The sequence below is a fragment of the Natrix helvetica genome, assembly GCF_964273705.1.
Source record: "Natrix helvetica genome assembly, chromosome: 5".
In the NCBI taxonomy this organism is placed as follows: Eukaryota; Metazoa; Chordata; class Lepidosauria; order Squamata; family Natricidae; genus Natrix; species Natrix helvetica.
In genome coordinates this window covers 150,730,397-150,749,216 of record NC_138551.1, presented here as the reverse complement: position 1 = coordinate 150,749,216, position 18,820 = coordinate 150,730,397, and positions in this window count along the sequence as shown.

The following is an 18,820-nucleotide window of genomic DNA, read 5'->3' as shown; positions in this document are numbered from 1 at the left end:
TCTGTCTGTCTGTCTGTCTGTCTATCTATCTATCTATCTATCTATCTATCTATCTATCTATCTATCTACCTATCATCTATCTATCTATCTATCTACCTATCATCTATCTATCTATCTATCTATCTATCTATCTATCTATCTATCTATCTATCTATCTACCTATCATCTATCTATCTATCTATCTATCTATCTATCTATCTATCTATCATCTATCTACCTACCTACCTACCTACCTACCTACCTACCTACCTACCTACCTATCATCTATCTATCATCTATCTATCTATCTATCTATCTATCTATCTATCTATCTATCTATCTATCTATCTATCTACCTACCTACCTACCTATCATCTGTCTGTCTGTCTGTCTGTCTGTCTGTCTGTCTGTCTGTCTGTCTATCTATCTATCTATCTATCTATCTATCTATCTATCTATCTATCTACCTATCATCTATCTATCTATCTATCTATCTATCTATCTATCTATCTATCTATCTATCTACCTATCATCCATCTATCTATCTATCTATCTATCTATCTATCTATCTACCTACCTACCTACCTACCTACCTACCTACCTACCTACCTATCATCTATCTATCATCTATCTATCTATCTATCTATCTATCTATCTATCTACCTACCTACCTACCTACCTACCTACCTCCCTACCTACCTATCATCTGTCTGTCTGTCTGTCTGTCTGTCTGTCTGTCTATCTATCTATCTATCTATCTATCTACTTACCTATCATCCATCTATCTATCTATCTATCTATCTATCTATCTATCTATCTACCTACCTACCTACCTACCTACCTACCGTCTGTCTGTCTGTCTGTCTGTCTGTCTATCTATCTATCTATCTATCTATCATCCATCCATCCATCCATCCATCCATCCATCCATCCATCCATCCATCTATTGCTATAATCAAGAGCATAGAGCCAAAGCTTGGAGCTCTACCCACTCTGCAACATCCTAGGTCACACACCAATTTCAGCACCGTATTTTCCCTCTGTTGTGTGTTGCTTTCCTTCACATGCCCAATCCTTGCGTGCACAGAACTCTGGTTATGAAAAGGGGGAGTTCCTAACTCCTCTGATTAAATCCTTTATCCAAATTCAGCTTCCAGCGTATCTTATCGTGGCGGTGCCCAGCTGCGAGGGCACTGAGCCCTGTGGCGAGATGCCTGAAGGCCACACGAGAATTATCTTAAGCCACCGAAATAGCTTTCCAGCTTGCAAGGCCAACGCTTCGAGGAGGCCCACGTCCCGGGATGGACGGTGACATCCAGCAGCCCCCAGACATCAGTGAGGGGACAAGCAAGCGGCAAATGCGTTCCTCCGATGCTCGGAGGAGTGTGGAAGACGCCAGAGGTTGCAAGAAGTGGGGGAAACTTTGCACAGAGTCCAGGATTCTGCTCAATGGAAGAGGGAATTCTGGGATTTGAAGTTCGCACGTGCTCAAGTTGAGAGAGAGAGAGAGAGAAAAAGGATTTTTCTAAAAAGCTACCTTCACCGTCTCTTCCTGCTGGGCTGTTATAGGAGTGTTAAGGGGACCTGGTGGCTCAGTGGTTAAGATCCCTACTAAGGACTACGTTCAAGCGTGAAAAGAGGATGCCAGAAGCTGTTACCCCCAAAAAATTATGGGTGGGGGCCAGGACCAAAAATTATTACGTTTCTTTCCAGTTCGCCCACACGGATGTGTTATTAAAATGAAGAAAAAGGAATTACTCTGGCCATGCATTTAAAGTAATTTCTCTCTCCCTGCCACAGTAAATGTTGTTATTTGGACAGTAATTTAGGGAAGACTCTGGGCGTGATTTTATTTATCTTCCTTTGTTGTTGTTAGTTGCGAAGTTGTGTCCGACCCATCGCGACCCCATGGACAATGTTCCTCCAGGCCTTCCTGTCTACCATCCTCTGGAGTCCATTGAAGCTCACGCCGACTGCTTCGGTGACTCCATCCAGCCACCTCATTCTCTGCCGTCCCCTTCTTCTTTTGCCCTCCAGCATGAGGCTCTTCTCCAGGGAGTCCTTCTTCCTTCTCATCAGGTGGCCAAAGTCTTTGAGTTTCCTCTTCAGGATCTGGCCTTCTAAAGAGCAGTCAGGGTGGATCTCCTCCAGGACTGACCGGTTGGATGGCCTTGCAGTCCAAGGCACTTGCAGGATGGATGGATGGATGGATGGATGGATGGATGGATGGATGGATGGATGGATGGATGGATGGATAGATAGATAGACAGACAGACAGACAGAGTACTAGTTGCTAGTTGTAAAGTTGTGTCCAACCCATCGTGACCCAATGGACAATGTTCCTCCAGGCCTTCCTGTCCTCTCCCATCCTCTGGAGTCCATTCAAGCTCACACCGACTGCTTGGGTGACTACATCCAGCCACCTCCTTCTCTGTCATCCCCTTCTTCTTCTTTTGCCCTCCATCTTTCCCAGCATGAGGCTCTTCTCCAGGGAGTCCTTCTTCCTTCTCATTAGGTGGTCAAAGTCTTTGAGTTTCCTCTCCAGGATCTGGCCTTCTAAAGGGCAGTCAGGGTTGATCTCCTCTAGGACTGACCGGTTGGATGGCCTTGCAGTCCAAGGGACTCAATGCAGGAGTCTTCTTCTACAGCACCTGAGTTCAAAGGCCTCCATTCTTTGGTGCTCAGCCTTCCTTGTGGTCCAACCTTCACAGCCATCCATTGCAACTGGGAAAACCATCGCCTTGACTATACATACTTTGTTGGCAGAGGGATGTCTCTGCTTTTTAGTAGGCTGCCTAGATTTGCCATCGCTTCCCTCCCCAGGAGCAAGCCTCTTTTAATTTCTTGGCTGCAGTCCCCATCTGCGGTGATCTTGGAGCCCAGGAAAATAAAATGACAGATTTTACTGTCATTTTAACATTTCTACCGCCATTTCTTCCCCATCTCTTTGCCAGGAGTTGAGAGGGCCGCATGCCATGATCTTAGCTTTCTTAATGTTGAGTTTGAAGCCAACTTTTGCACTCTCCTCCTCCCCCCGCATCAAGAGGCTCTATCTTCCTTACCCCACACTTCATTCTGAGCTAAAGAGCTCAGACTGCCACCACCTCTTGACGGGAAGTATGTTTTAAAATACAGTTATTCCCTTACTCGGTGAAAACATAACAAACAATTACTTTTTGGAAAACACATACACAATCTTCTCAAAGACAGAAAAATTAAAAACGCCAAGGAACCAAACGCCAAAGTTTTAAACCGTTAAAAAAAAGGGTTCAAAGCATTTCCTGAAATGCTTTAGTTTATGGAAAAGTCAAGAGCTTCCTTCGAGGCGAGACGTTTTCACGGCAAAGACGCGAATTCGAAAGAGGGCCCAGTCTGCTGCCATGGGAGAGATTTCCAGAGTTTGAACCCCGAGAAGGGTTCATCCTCAAATCCCACCGTAAGAAAAGGGTTGACAAGGAAACGTCAGCCTCCCTCAAGAGTGAGTGGAGTGAGTACGGGTACTTTTCACAACTGCGGGAATCTGGTAAGGGTCTTTTGGGAGCTAAAGGTAAAGGTTCCCCTCGCACATATGTGCTAGTCGTTCCTGACTCTAGGGGGCGATGCTCATCTCCATTTCAAAGCCGAAGAGCCAGCGCTATCCAAAGATGTCTCTGTGGTCATGTGGCCGGCATGGCTAAATGCCGAAGGCGCATGGAACACTGTTCCCTTCCCACCAAAGGTGTTTCCTATTTTTCTACTTGCACTTTTTACGTGCTTTCGAACTGCTAGGTTGGCAGAAGCTGGGACAAGTCACGGGGGCTCACTCCGTTACGCGGCGCTAGGGATTCGAACCGCCGAACTGCCGACCTTTCTGATCGACAAGCTCAGCGTCTTAGCCACTGAGCCACCACATTGGGAGCTATATGGCTCCCCAAATGTGGGGATTTCCCCCTTCTATAGCCTCTCTGGCTCAGAAGCCCAACTGCCATGACTGAAGTCTCAACCTACAGCTAGCATCACAACTGAGCCCAATGTTTTCCGTCGTTAAGTGAAACATGGGTCGACGGAGTTTCTGCCCCATCTTACCACCTGTCTGGCCTCCGCTGTTAAAGTCGATCGGCGCAGTTGATAAGTTACTAAGTCAGTCGCTAAGCGGATATGCCTTCCCCATGGAATTGGCTTGTCCGAAGGTCACAAAAGGGGGAATCACGTGCCCCCGGGGGACACTGCCACCGTCCTAAGTACAAGTCAGTTTCCAAGCATTTGAATTTCGATCGCGCGATCGTGGGGATTCTGCAGAAGGTCGTAATGATTGAAAAACGGATCCGAGTTGCTTTTTCCCCCCAGTTCCCATCGTAACTTTGAACGGCCACTAAATGAATCTTTGTCAATCGAGGACCACCTGTTATTATTAGACCTTATACACCAAGTTTCCTTCTCCCCCCCCCCCCCCTAGAAGTGTGCAGTTCAATTCTTCTTCTTTGGACCTCCTGAAGACAAGATTCTTCAAACTTTAAAAAAAGAAATGAAACTCTTTATCACAAGCCGGGCCGAGAAAAAACGTTATCGTCTTACCTCATCTCAACTTTGCGCTCTTTCTCTCTCTCTTCTCTTTGGGTTTCCAGGCAGTCCCAAGGAATGCCAGACTTCAGAAGGGATGGCTTTTCAGAAAGACAAGAAGAGGAGGAGGAGGAGGAGGAGGAGGAGGAGGAGGAGGAGGAGGAAGTGGTAGGCCTGGCCTCTTCCCTGCAGAGAGAAAGAAGGTAACAAGTTTAAAACGAAAGACTCCCAGCTCGGCAGAGTTCCTCTTGTCTCCAGCTTAAAGCGAACAGGGAAACAGGCAAAGCATTGGCAAAAGTCTAGTTAGGCGAGCAAGAAACGGCATGCATGAAATACCGAATCGACGAGACATCTCGGCGGGATGCTGTCTTCATGCTCTCGTTTGCTATCAGATCCGGAGCAAAGGAAGAGAGAGAGAGACACAGAGAGAGAGAGAGACAGAGAGAGAGTCAGAGAGAGACAAAGAGACCCAGAGAGAGAGACAGAGAAAGAGAGAGACAGAGAGAGACACACACACAGAAAGACAGAGAGAAAGAGAGACAGAGAGAGAGACAGAGAGAGACAGAGAGACACACAGAGAGAGACAGAGAAAGAGACACACACACAGAAAGACAGAGAGAAAGAGAGTGAGAGAGACAGAGAGAGACACAGAGAGAGAGACAGAGAGACACACAGAGAAAGAGACAGAGAAAGAGAGAGAGACAGAGAGACAGAGAGACACAGTGAGACAGAGAAAGAGACAGACAGAGAGAGACACACACACAGAAAGACAGAGAGAAAGAGAGTGAGAGAGACAGAGAGAGAGACAGAGAGAGAGAGAGACAGAGAGACACACAGAGAGAGACAGAGAAAGAGAGAGAGACAGAGAGACACACACAGAGAGAAAGACAGAGAGAAAGAGAGTCAGAGAGAGAGACAGAGAGACAGAAAGAGTCAGAGAAAGAGAGACAGGGAAAGAGAGAGTGAGAGAGACGGAAAGAGAGACACAGAGAGAGACAGAAAGAGAGAGAAAGAGAGAATCAGAGGCAGAGAGAGTCAGAGAGAGAGACAGAGACAGTGTCAGAGACAGAGAGTCAGAGAGACAGAAAGAGAGTGAGAGAGAGAGACAGAGACAGAAAGAGAGAGAGAGAGAGACAGAGAGACAGAGACAGAAAGAGAGAGAGAGGCAGAGAGAGGCAGAAGTAAAATGCTGTTACAACCTTCAAAAGCTGCAGAACTCTTCCTGTAGGAGCTTGTTGGAAGTTGCCCAACTCGCTTTGGCTTCAAAGCCAGGAAGAAGCCTTAGTCCTACAAAACCTAGGAGTCTGAGGAAGAAGAGGAGGAGGAGGAAGAAGAGGAGGAGGAGAAGGAGGAGGAAGAGTGGGAAAAGCAGGGAGGGAGCCTACCTCGAGTTTCCCAACTCTCTCGCCTCTCCCCTTGGACAGCTGCAACGTCTCTTGCCTTCCCCCCCCCCTCCTCCCCAAACCTCCGTCTGCCTGCCCAGTTTCTCCCATACAGAAATCTCCAAACGGCACAGCCCCTCCCAGCCGCGCGCGCTTTACATAATGACGGGGCCTCGAGATTACAGAGCGGGCTGGCCGTTTTCAGCCTCAGCTCCAAGGTAACAAGTTCAAAGGGAGGAGAGGCAGCCAGCCAGCGGCAGGGGAAGCCCGCTGGCCTAAGACGGACTTCTGTGTGTATCTTGTTTAAAACAAAAAACAAAAATCCCCCAAAAAACTTGTCCTTCAGGTTGGAAACACAAAGAAATCGATTTATTGCTGTGTTTTGCACACTCCCTGGTTTCCCCCCACCTTCTTTTTCTCTTGAACAGACCGCTGATAGGGAAAGGTAGGCTCAACGCAACGTACCTGCCCAACGCAGGTTAATTATTAGCGAGTCGAACTGCATCTCTTCGGGCTTCCGGGATGCCTCATCCTGTACCTGTTGCGGGGAAGGTAATGACCCAAAGTCTCCAAATCTGTCAGAGAGAGGAAAAAGAGGGTGCCGTAAGAGAAGGGGGTTGGACTAAATGACCTCCAGGCTCCCTTCCAGCTCTAGGGAGTCTAGGATTCCACACCAAGGCTTCATCTATTTTGCACGCAATGGAAATCTTTGGCAGGTCTGAGGCCAGACGTGGTATGGACCTCAACTTTGGATAATCAGGGGTGAAATCCAACAGTTTCTGAAGAATCGGCAGCGGAAATTTCGAGTAGTTCGGAGAACCGGTAGTGAAAATTTTGAGTAGTTTGGAGAACCGGTAGCGGAAATTTTAAGTAGTTCGGAGAGTAATTCTTTTATGCATTTCAGAGTTTCTCCTCTGGCTGCCCCACTGACAGCTGAAAATCCATGGCGTGGCAAAACACACATGGTCCAAATTTCACTTGACTTAGGTTCCCCTCGCACATATGTGCTAGTCGTTCCCCACTCTAGGGGGCGCTGCTCATCTCCGTTTCAAAGCCGAAGAGATAGCGCTGTCCGAAGACGTCTCCGTGGTCATGTGGCCGGCATAACTCAACGCCGAAGGCGCATGGAACGCTGTTCCCTTCCCACCAAAGGTGGTCCTTATTTTTCTACTTGCATGTTTTTACGTGTTTTCGAACGGCTAGGTTGGCAGAAGCTGGGACAAGTCACGGGAGCTCACTCCGTTACACGGCGCTAGGGATTCGAACTGCCAACGTTTCTGATCGACGAGCTCAGTGTCTTAGCCACTGAGCTACCGCATCCCTTACTTGACTTAATAGTGCCAAAAAAACCTGTGTTGTGTGTCTGGGGGAAGAGGATTGAAGTGGTCAGTCCTGGATGAGGTTTTTTTTAAACTCATTCAGACCTGGCCACTTCAATTTTCTCCCCTCCCCACCCCCACCCCCTTCCCCACATATTTTGATCATATGTGCAGAAGAATGCTGCCATGGTGATAAGTGTTACGGTGATGACATCATGGCTTCAAACAGTCCATTAAATGAACTGCTGTTAAGCCGAGGACCACAATTTAAAGGAAAATGGACAAAAACAATCATCACACCAATAACGTCCAAGTTTATCTCTTTCCACCCTGCAGTTCCCTGCAACACACATTCCAGATACAGAGAGAGAGGCAGGGAAAAACGAGTGGTGTGCATACGTTGCGCTTCGTGGATTTCCTATGGAAAAATCTGAACCATACGAATGTGGCCAAACAATACTGAGAATACTGTACAATATTGCACCACAAAACTCAAAATCGCACCGCAAAACTCAAAGAGATCACCAGGAAAAAGAACAATGTTCTTTTATTCCCCCAAGTTTCCCCACGCATTTTCTTCTGCAGGCAGTGTCTTGCCTACCAAACATCGGCTGCGAATTCTTAGAGCTTCAATCTAAATTCCAAAGTAAAACCCCGGGGCAGTCGAGGGAATACCGTGTTGGAGAAGGTATGATTTCTCAGAACTGTATATAAAGTACGGTGATATCTCGGTACTCCTCGTTTGCTGGTGGCAGGAGCTGCGACGAGTAGCGAAAACACCCGAGTACCAAACTAATTTTTCCCACGAGGAATAATGAAAGTGAACCACGAGACAGCTGACAGCGACAAGTTCTAGCTCGCGCGTCACGTACCAAACAAACGACGAGTACCGGGACCAAATTTTGTATCAAAATGCGTCGAATACCAGACTCAATGAGTTTCAAAGCAGTTGAGTACCACTGTACAGAGGATTTTGTTATTTTTCTGTTCAATCAGATACGCCCGGTCTTAATTCTCTGACGGCTTGTCAAGTTTTGCAGGAGAAGGTTGGACTTTCAGTCGTAGATTTAACCTCAATCTATATGTATATAAAAGGCAAATACCACTCATTCATCACGAAATCTCTAGAACCGTAAAGCCTACAAACTTGAAATTTGGCACGTTATGTTCCTCTTGGCTTCTAAGTGCTCGCTAAGAAAGGATTTCTCTGTCGTATCATTGTATTTCTTATACAGTAATTAACACGCTCTGATGCTAGGGAGTTCTACTCCCACTCCCCACCTGAAAAGAACTCTGTTCTGACTCCCAGTTGCCTCACATTCCGTTTCCTCAGTTCCAACTGGCAGACGTTGCACTCCTTCCCTCAGGAGTGGTCTGGGGCTCTTTACAGTACTAAATGCCGGTACCTCACCATAATGTCTACGCCTTCCACCTATGGAACTGCTTCCGGAATCAAGGCGGCAGAAACAATATTCCCTTCTGTGTTTCAATCACCGACGACCACTGAGCCAACGAATTGAACTGGAGTGAACCGGATTTCTCCTGCATTTCCTGATCACAAAGTTTCAACGGGTATCCAGATATATACATACATACATACTAAACATCATATGAGATCTTGAGATCTGCAGAATTAACCATGCAAAGTTTTCCACCCTCTTTAGAAGTGATAAAATTAAAGAGGAGGAGTCATTTTGCACTGTCTCCTTTGTGACAAGAGTACCTCCCTAAACTGGTTAAAAAGATATTATTTTCTCAGGAAACAACTCATCCTAATGGAATGGATCAAGGGAATGAACAGTCAAAATCTTTGGTTGTTCGGGTTTTCTCCCGCGTAGAATTGGAAGTATCTTCACGACGTTTCGATGAAGTCTCATTCATCATCTTCAGGCTGCTGCTTCCGGCTTGGTGCTTCCGGCTTGGTGCTTCCAGGAGCAATGTGAGATCTCAGCCGGTTCCTCTTTTTAACTGCCAGTGGGGGTTTGTGCTGATTGGGTGGGAGCTTGGCTGCATTCTGATTGGGTGGAGGTGTATTCTGATTGGTAGGGGGCTTGGCTGTGCTCTGATTGGATGGGAGTTTGGCTGTGCTCTGATTGGATGGGGGCGTGTTCTGTTTGGGTGGGGGCCTGGTTGTGCTTGTGTTAGTCTGAGTAGCAGAGGGATTTGAGCTGGTGAGCTGCGTTACTGTTGTTTGGCTTCGCGTTTGTGGTCATGCCACATCTCCGTGGTGGGCATCAGTTTGCTTCATGTATGGATTGGAGGGGTTTAAAGTGGCTAATAATGCAGCTGTGGTCTGGCTTCTGGTTTGTGGTCATTATCGGTGTGGGTTTGGGCTTGCTTTTTGCGTGGATGTGTGATAGTGACATCCTGTGTGGTTTTCGTGAGTGTGGGTCTGGTATCATTCTTAGTGTTAGGGACTCGTTTGTTAGTGAGGGCGGGTTTCCAAATGGCTGGTAGGCGGGAGGTATCATCTCGTTTATTCATGCTGTGTGATACCTCCATATATACCATATAAACCAGCATATATATATATATATATATATATATATATATATATATATATATATATATATATATATATTAATCTTAATCAACTCCAAGTTCAACAAAGCTGAAAAGCTCGTAAGAATTTGGCAAGGCTAATCCTAATAAATTGGCTCTTACGCTGTGCATCTGTCAATCCACTTGAGTTGGAGGAGAGGGGGAAAAAATCCCTCTATCACCATCAGTTTCTCTCCCTTTCTATTTTTTTTCCAGTCTGGAATCGCATTGCCTTTCACCCACTTTTCACATCTGGTGGTTGCACATTTTTAAGGCCCCGCAAAAAAAAAAATGTGTCTTGCTTTTGGAGCTTGGCTTTTAATGTGCTGGGTTGTTTTCTTCCTGCAAGCAACTTTCTCTCATGTGCTACATTCTTAGATTTCGATGTGCACCAACATGTTATGGTGGTGTTACATTTTTCTCTAATTTAAACTCTTTTCTAGGCATCCTTTTCGACTGAGATGCTGAGCCCCTGAAGCCCACTCCTCATAAGGTCTGTTTTATTCACATTTTGGTTCAAGGAGGAGGAAGAGAATCAGCTGTAAGATTCAAACAATGTACTGCAAAACCCTCCATCCATCCACCTGGCGTTCCCCATCCTTGGCTTTCCCGCCATCGCAAAGCTACGAAGCGTGAGTTGTTAGCACAGGCGGCGTTCAGCCGGTAGCGGAAATTTTTGGCTCATTTTTGCCCTCCCCAGCCCCCAGGAGCGCTCTACAAGTCTCCCAAACCCTCTGCATGTCAATTTTTGTGAAGGGCGAGGGGTTTCAGGAGGCCAAAAATACTGTATTCAGTATATAAGACACGCCCAAGTTTTCATGCTTCTTTTTTGGGGGGGGAAGGTGCGTCTTATACTCCGAAAAATACGGTAAGTCAAAATCAACACGAAGCACCCTGAAGGCTTGGTCCCACGTACGAAGCCACAATTGCAGGCTGAAGCTCTGAAGCAGCCGCGTGGTTGGCCGCCGTGGCTCCGTTTCAAACTCTGCGAAATGTGGCCAATGAGTAATTTTTTTACTCACTGGCTTTTGCAGGAGAGGTGGAGGATGTGGTTAAGGAACACCCTGAGCCCAAAACCTGTTTCCTTGGAAGCTTTGTCCTTCAAAAGGCAACTTTTAATCACACCTCGCACCTTTGTTGAAAACAGTCTGCAAAAGTGCGAGGAGACAACATCTGCAATGCCCCAGCAGGGCTCCCCGTTCCAATCCCTTGGCACCATCTGGATTGGCCAGTGATGGAGTAGCCACAACGTCTGGGGGCCAGGAGTTCCACTGATTAATTGTTCTCACGGCCAGGAAGTTTTCTCCTTAGTTACAGGAGGGATCCTTCTCTGACTTAATCCCCAGCCAGCATGCTTTAAGATGGTTGAATATAGAATCTTAGAACTAGAAGGGACCTTGGAGGTCTTCTAGTCCAACCCCCACCTGCCTGCTTAGGCAAGAGACGCTACAGCATTTCAGGCTATCCAGTCTCTTTTTTTTTCTTAAGTCTAATACATCTTATTCTTTTAACTTTAACATACAAGCTTTAAACTTCAATATTGCATTGAGCTCCCTCCGCCCAAACTATCCTTATAGAATATTTTTTTTTGTATAAACATATTTTTTAACATATAGAGTTTTTCTTTAAACTGATACCTCATTGTCTTTTACTTTCTCTTAATAGAAGGTGTCAGGGGTTGCCCCAAAGAAGAGGGAGTCAAACTATTCTCCAAGGCACCTGAGGGCAGGACAAGAAGCAATGGGTGGAAACTAATCAAGGAGAGAAGCAACTGAGGAAGAATTTCCTGACAGTGAGAACAATTGACCAGTGGAACAGAATTTGCCTCCAGAAGTTGTGAATGCCCCAATGCTGGAAGTCTTTAAGAAGATGCTGGATAGTCATTTGTCTGAAACGGTATAGGGTTTCCTGCCTAGGCAGGGGGTTGGACTAGAAGACCTCCAAGGTCCCTTCCAACTCTGCTATTGTATTGTATTAAGGTAATTCTCAAATACATTTTCAGTAAGTTCTACCTACTTTAAGAGTTGCATTATACATACATACATACATACATACATACATACATACGTGTAAAAAAAAATACATTTGCAAATTTTCAATTCAGTTGCACATCTGAAGCAAAGAAAACGACATCCTGATTCCAGTTAACTCCTTACGTTTAAATCACACCTGGCTGCCCAGTCTCTTCTTAAAAACCTCCCGTGATAAAAGCACCCACAACTTCTGGTGGAAAGCTGTTCCACTGGTTAATTGTTTTCACTGTCAGGAAAGTTCTCCTTAGTTCTAAGTTGCTTCTCTCCTTGATTAGTTTCTACCCATTGCTTCTTGTTCTACCCTCAGGTGCCTTGGAGGATAGCTTGACTCCCTCTTCTTTGGGGCAGCCCCTGAGATATTGGAAGACTGCTATCATGTCTCCCTTGGCCCATCTTTTCATTAAACTAGACATACCCAGTTCCTGCAACCGTTCTTCATATGTTTTAGCCTCCAATCTCCTAATCAACTCTTCTCTGCACTCTTTCTAGAGTCTTTATTTTTTAAATGCTGGATTAAAGGGAAAGGAGATTTTAGGTTCTAATTTGCCCCTGAGCCATTGGCGCCTCCAGAGGTGACTTTGGGCCAGTCCCTCGCTCGTTCTCGGTCCAACCTGCCAATCAAAATAGAAAGAAGTTGTGCTGTGCTTGTGTTACCTGGACCTCAGGTACAAAAGCCGGAAAACAAATCCAAGAAGCACTTTTTATTTTAATGATGCGCTCTCCAAGATCGCTGTCGCACACACTTTTGACTTCGGCGGCAATTAACAGCAGGGATTCGCACAGTGGGTTCTGAGATGCGTGTGTGTGTACATCACAGATAATTAAAGTCAGTTAACCGGGTTTGCCCCTACTGGCGCTGCTCTTTATTTTGGCTGCACAAGCCCTGGGGGTCCGGGTTCGAGGACTGCATTCGTACCTATCCTTGTGATTAAAAATCCGTGCTATTTTTTCCTTTCTTCTGCAGCCCCCAAGCCATTGTTAGATTGGTAGCGAAATTCTCAGAAAACGAAGCGGTTCAGAGCTTGTGATTTGAGGCAGGCCTGCCACCTAGTGAGATATTTATATATTTTGGAAGGTAGGTAGCGAATTGTCTGCGGAAATTCTCAACCATCCAAGTCACCGTTGTCTCAAAGATGCTTCCCCCCACTCCAAAAAAAAGGCAACTAGACTTTCTTGGTGGGTTTCTTTTTTTCTTTGAAAACATTTCGCTTCTTGGTAATTTTCCATTTGTGCACCTAAATGAGGGGAGTGGGATATGAAACTGGCGGGCAAATGCCAAACACAACTCCCCCAGAAGATATCCAGGGATAACCGCGCTTTTGATAGATGGGTGGGTTTCGTGGTTTGAAATGAAAAAGAAGTACCCGTCATGCCTGCAAGCCATCATTCCTTTTTGGGCTTCAGGCCTGCCGCTCTTTCTACTGTGGGAAAACGGGAGTCGGGTGATAGGTAGCCATAACAACATTCTTCTTAGAAACTCAAGGTCATCTTTGCCTTTGCACCTGGCTGAATCTGGATGGGAGGAATCTTGTCTTCGTGGCAGTGGGAGATTGGACCGTGGGATGGACTTGTGGGTGTGGGGGGGCAAGATCTTGAACTTTCAACTGAGTGGAAGCTTTCAGATTCGGGTTTTCCCAGATGTGCCAACATGGCTCTCTCAATAAATTGGAATTTTGAGGAACCTTTTGCCTCGGATTTCTTATTTCATCTTGGATGCTATTTGGAACCCTGACAGTGCTACTAGTAATAGCAGATTTATATACCGCTTTACAGTTACTCATTGAATGGATGTATTACTTGGAATCCTGACATGCAGTTCTCGCTAAGCGGTTTAGAGAGTCAGGATATTGCCCCCACCCCCACCCACCCCAACAACCAGGATCCTCATTTTACGGACTTTGGAAGGATGGAAGGGGCTGAGTCAACCTTGAGCTGATCAGAATCGAACTGCTGGCAGTTGGCAGAGTCAACCTGCAATACTGGAATCTAACCACTGCGCCACCACAAATTGCATTAAACTCCGTTCAAATTAAATTAAATGTTTACCTGGCCTCACCATTTTTTTTTTTTTAATAATACATGCAACGACTTAAATTCCAAGTTTCAGGAGGACCATTGGGACATAATAAGTGGAAATTGCCTCCTGCTTCTTGTCGTTACGGATAGTCCTTTAGAGTGTGTTTTTCAACTTGATAACTTTAAGATGCCTTCAGAAATCGTGGGCACTCCATCACTGGAGGCTTTTAACAAGAGACTAAGAGTGTCACTTGTCTGAAATAGCAATAGCACTTAGACTTATATACCGCTTCATAGTGCTTTTACAGCCCTCTCTAAGTGGTTTACAGTGTCAGACTCTTTCCCCCAACAATCCGGGTCCTCATTTTACCCACCGCAGAAGGACGGGAGGCTGAGTCAACCTTGAGCCTGGTGAGATTCGAACTGCCAAATTGCAGTCAGGAGAAGGAGCCGACCGTACTGCACTCTAACCACTGTGCCACAGAGGCTCATAAATGGTATCGTTCTCCTTGAGCAGGGGGCTGGACTAGAAGGCTTCCAAGGTCCCTTCCAGATTCTATTCTATTCCATTACATTCCTCTATTAAATTCCATTCAAATATCTATTCTATTGCATTCTATGCTGTTTTCTATTCTATTCTATTCTGTTTTCTATTCTATTCTATTCTGCATTCTATGTTCTGTTCTATTCTATTCTTACTCTATTCTATTCAAGACCTGGTGGCTAAGGAATTATGTGAGTTGCCAAGGTCAAGTAACGCCGCTTTGGAGTTTCAAAACAAGGTATTTTTACAAAGAGGAAGTGCTAAATCTGATAGGGGTGCAGTGGCCTAGAGGTTGGAGCTCTCGCCTGACAATCAGGAGGCTGTCAGTTCGATCCTAGTTAGAAGCAGATATTTCTCTCTCTGGGCACAATGAGAATATATCTGCTGGGGAAAAAAAAACTCCGCTCTGGCAACAGGAAGGGCATCGGGCCAGTAAAACCCTCAGCTCCACTCAGTTGCCCAGACTCCACCCTGGTGCAAGGGATTATGGGGTCGTTAAAAGAGGATGAGGATGAAGTGCTACATCTGAAAAGGCATGCCGCTGCTTGATCGCGTTATAGCAGAACAGAGACTGGGTGCCGCCTGCCTGGCAGCGTGAATTCTAGCTTCTCCTTCAATATCCCAATTATATCCAGCCTTGAGAGCATTAGACTGGTCTTTAATTGCTTGAATGAGCCTTTTTTTTTTTGGCCTCACATAAGGTCGAGAGGGAAGGATTTTGAAGCTGCCTTCCTGGAAGGGAAGCGTGTCCCTTCCTACCTGCAACTGTTCAGGTCAACAGGGACCTCATCAAAGCCAACAAATCGCCAACAGTTCGATGTAGCGTCTCCGATCTCGCAGGACTCTGGGATCCAGCATGCATAAACTGAGGATTTAAGGTGTGTGTGAGAAAGGTAAGTTTATTAGGTCTGACTGTGTTACTGTATCTATAAAACAAGGGGGTGATGTGATAGCAGCCTTCCGATATCTCAGGGGCTGCCCCAAAGAAGAGGGAGTCAAGCTATTCTCCAAGGCACCTGAAGGCAGGGCAAGAAGCAATGGGTGGAAACTAATCAAGGAGAGAAGCAACGTGGAATTAAGAGGGAAATTTCCTGATGCTGAAAACAATTAATCAGCGGAACAGAAGTTGCCTCCAGAAGTTGTGAATGCTCCAACACTGGAAGTCTTTAAGAAGATGCCGGACAACTGTTTTGTGTGAAATGGTACAGAGTTTCCTGCCTAAGCAGGGGGTCGGACTAGAAGACCTCCAAGGCCCCTTCCAACTCTGTATATTCCACTCTGTTCAAAAACTACCTTTGAGAATTTGCTTTTATCAGGAGCTATTTTGAAGGATGCACAAGATTTTTTTAAAAAATAGAATTCCACAACTGGAAGGTATGGAATAAGACACCTAATTTGGATTTTATTCCTTTTCTCCAACAACCAGCTCACGTTAGCTTTCCGACACTAAACTCTAACCCTTCAAATAACTCCTGTCTTCATATGACACGCCCGCTTCGGTCCCTCCCTCCTCTCCCCACACAGAAGGGCGAGATGAAATCCATATACAGCCATACTTTGCTTGCATCTAAAAATCATATCGCATTCAGGTTTGGTGACCACAATGTAGAAAAGATGTTTGAGACTCTGGAAAGAGTGCAGAGAAGAGCAACAAAGAGGGACTGGAGACTAAAACACATGAAGAACTGTTGCAGGAACTGGGTATGTCTAGTTTAATAGAAAGAAGGACTAGGGGAACATGATAGCAGTCTCCCAATATCTCAGGGGTTGCCACACAAAGAGGGAGTCAAGCTATTCTCCAGGGCACCTGAGGGCAGAACAAGAAGCAATGGGTGGAAACTAATCAAGCAGAGAAGCAACTTAGAACTGGGGAGAAATTTCCTGACAGTTAGAACAATTAATCAGTGGAACAGCTCACTTCCTGGAGTTGTGGCTACTTCGTCACTTGAGTTTTTCAAAAGTAGACTAGGCAACCCTTTGTGGTTTGCAGGTTTGCAGATTTACAGAATTGGAAGGGACCTTGTAGGTCATCTAGTCCAACCCCGCCCAAACAGGAGACCTCCTGCCTTCAGCCCTATGATACTTTATTCAATCCAAGTCTTTGTATTTTCTAAATTGGGAGAATCAGTTACCAGATGACGACATTAGAGTGGTGCAGTGGCCTCGAGGCAGAGCTCTGGCCTCACCATCAGGAGGCTGTGAGTTCAATCCTAGGTAGAGGCAGACATTTCTCTCTCTCTCTCTCTCTCTGGGCGCAATGAAAATATATCTGCTGAACAAAACTCCGTATCGGCGACAGGAAGGGAATCTGGCCGTTAAAACGCTCCGGCAGCTCCATTTTATTGCTCAGACTCCACCCCGCAAGGGATTGTGGGGTCGTTAAATGATGATGAGTTACTAGATGACATTTCGCCTTGAATTGCACTGGATAAAGTTCTGAGTTTCTAAGAAGGTAGCAAAAGCACCCCTGAGTGCAATTTCTCACTGCCACATTGCGGTCATAATAGAAACACACACAAGCACACACCAGCAAAAACCTTGTTCTATACTTAATTATAAAGGCAATCCCTTTTCCCCCCACAACGGTGACACGAACTCTGTCAATGCAAGCGCTTCGCCCTGCACTTTTATCTGAGGCTGAATAAAATTCTTTGGCGTTTTATCAGGAGAGGGGAAGGGGAGGGAAAAACACACACACACGCACACACCACTCCATTCACCAGGACTTAATTTCCATCTAATAAACATGCTGAGGACTGCAGCCCAAAACATAAAGGAATCCTATCCAAAGCCTGGGAGCACTAAAGCGAGCCTATTCACCGAGAGCGGGCTTCGTCCTTTCGTTTATTCTTTTCTTAGCTTCGGGAACAAGTTGTGCCTCTTTTCTCCCTCTCCTTTGTCAAGTGTTCCTAGCATTTTAATTCTTTGGACATGCACTCAGATGTCTTACTGAGCTGAAGCGAGCCAGCCACAGCTACCTTGCCTGAAAGGTTAGGGGGTTGTTGTTGTTTTTGGCTTGGTGCGGTTTCATTTTGCCCTTCAGCCAGGATGCGAAGATATCACCCAGCTTTTTTTTGAAAACACTTTTGCCACTTTGCCTGGATTACTTCAAAAATCAAATTACTCATCTCGGGCATGTGAGAGTGATTTAACGGGCTTTCCCCCCCTTTCTTTCACTCTCGCTGAATAAAAAGGTAAGAAGAAAAGAGGAGGAGGAGGAGGAGGACATAATTGCGAAGTGTGAATCAGCTGGGAAGGATAATTAATTCAGCCTTGGAAAGAAACCCACAGCATTAACTAACCTGGGGGTTTTTCCTCTCCCCCCCCCTCCCGCAAAAAAGGAAAAATAGTAAATTTCTAAGACTTGGTAAGGAGATCAGAAATTCTGCAGGCTATCCTTTTCATCCATTCAAGAAATCTGACTTCCATTAGGAAAAAAATCCAAGTCTCTAAATCAGGAGGGAAAAAAATGCACAATCACTCAATTGGTTTGAAGCTAATGTCTAAATCCTTTCTGAATTAAGGTAAAGGAAAAGGTTCTAGCCGTTCCCGACTCTAGGGGGCGGTGCTCATCTCTGTTTCAAAGCCGAAGAGCCAGCGCTGTCCAAAGACGTCTCCGTGGTCATGAGGCTGGCATGACTCAACTCCGGAAGGCGCACAGAACGCTGTTCCCTTCCCACCAAAGGTGGCTCCTATTTTTCTACTTGCATTTTTTACATGCTTTCGAGCTGCTAGGTTGGCAGAAGCTGGGAGAAGTCACGGGAGGTCATTCCGTTACGCGGCGCTAGGGATCCAAACCGACGAACTACCAACCTTTCTGATCGACAAGCTCAGCATCTTAGCCGCTGAGCCATCACGTCCCTTCCGAATTGCAACCCCCTAAATCCTGTGCAAGGAGTCTCGTACGGTCACGAACCAATGAAGCGAACGAATTGTCTCCTGCAAACTCCACTCCCCCGTCGCTCCCCTTTTATTTCCTCTGGGAGAGGCCATTCACTGTCCACCTGTGGCCTTCCTCCCAAGTCGACCCGTTCTTTAGCTCTTCCCTTCGTCTGTCCACTCTGTGCATGCACATGGGAACAGGGTCCAGCTGTTCTTCTGCCTCACTGATGTCTGACTCCTAAGGCAGCTGATAACTGGCATAAGGCTCTGGCCCCCTCTCTGCCTCCGACACAGAGCCCTCATCAAGCCTTCCCCAGACTCCAGGATTGGCCCATCTCCCTCCCCAACCTCCTCACTGTCCGAATCTGCTGCCAGCTCCGCAGGCCACTGGCGGGCCACCACAAATACCAAGCAGAAATCTTACCCAAAATTTGAAGTAGAACAGGCTTCTCCTCGGGCATTCACACCCTCGACCTTGCTTCATCTTTCAGGGCAATCAAAGATGTGCTTTTGTTATTTTTGTGTTTGTTTCTTTCTCCTCCTGCCACTGATTATGTTGCTGTTCCATCACTGAGAAAAAGAAAG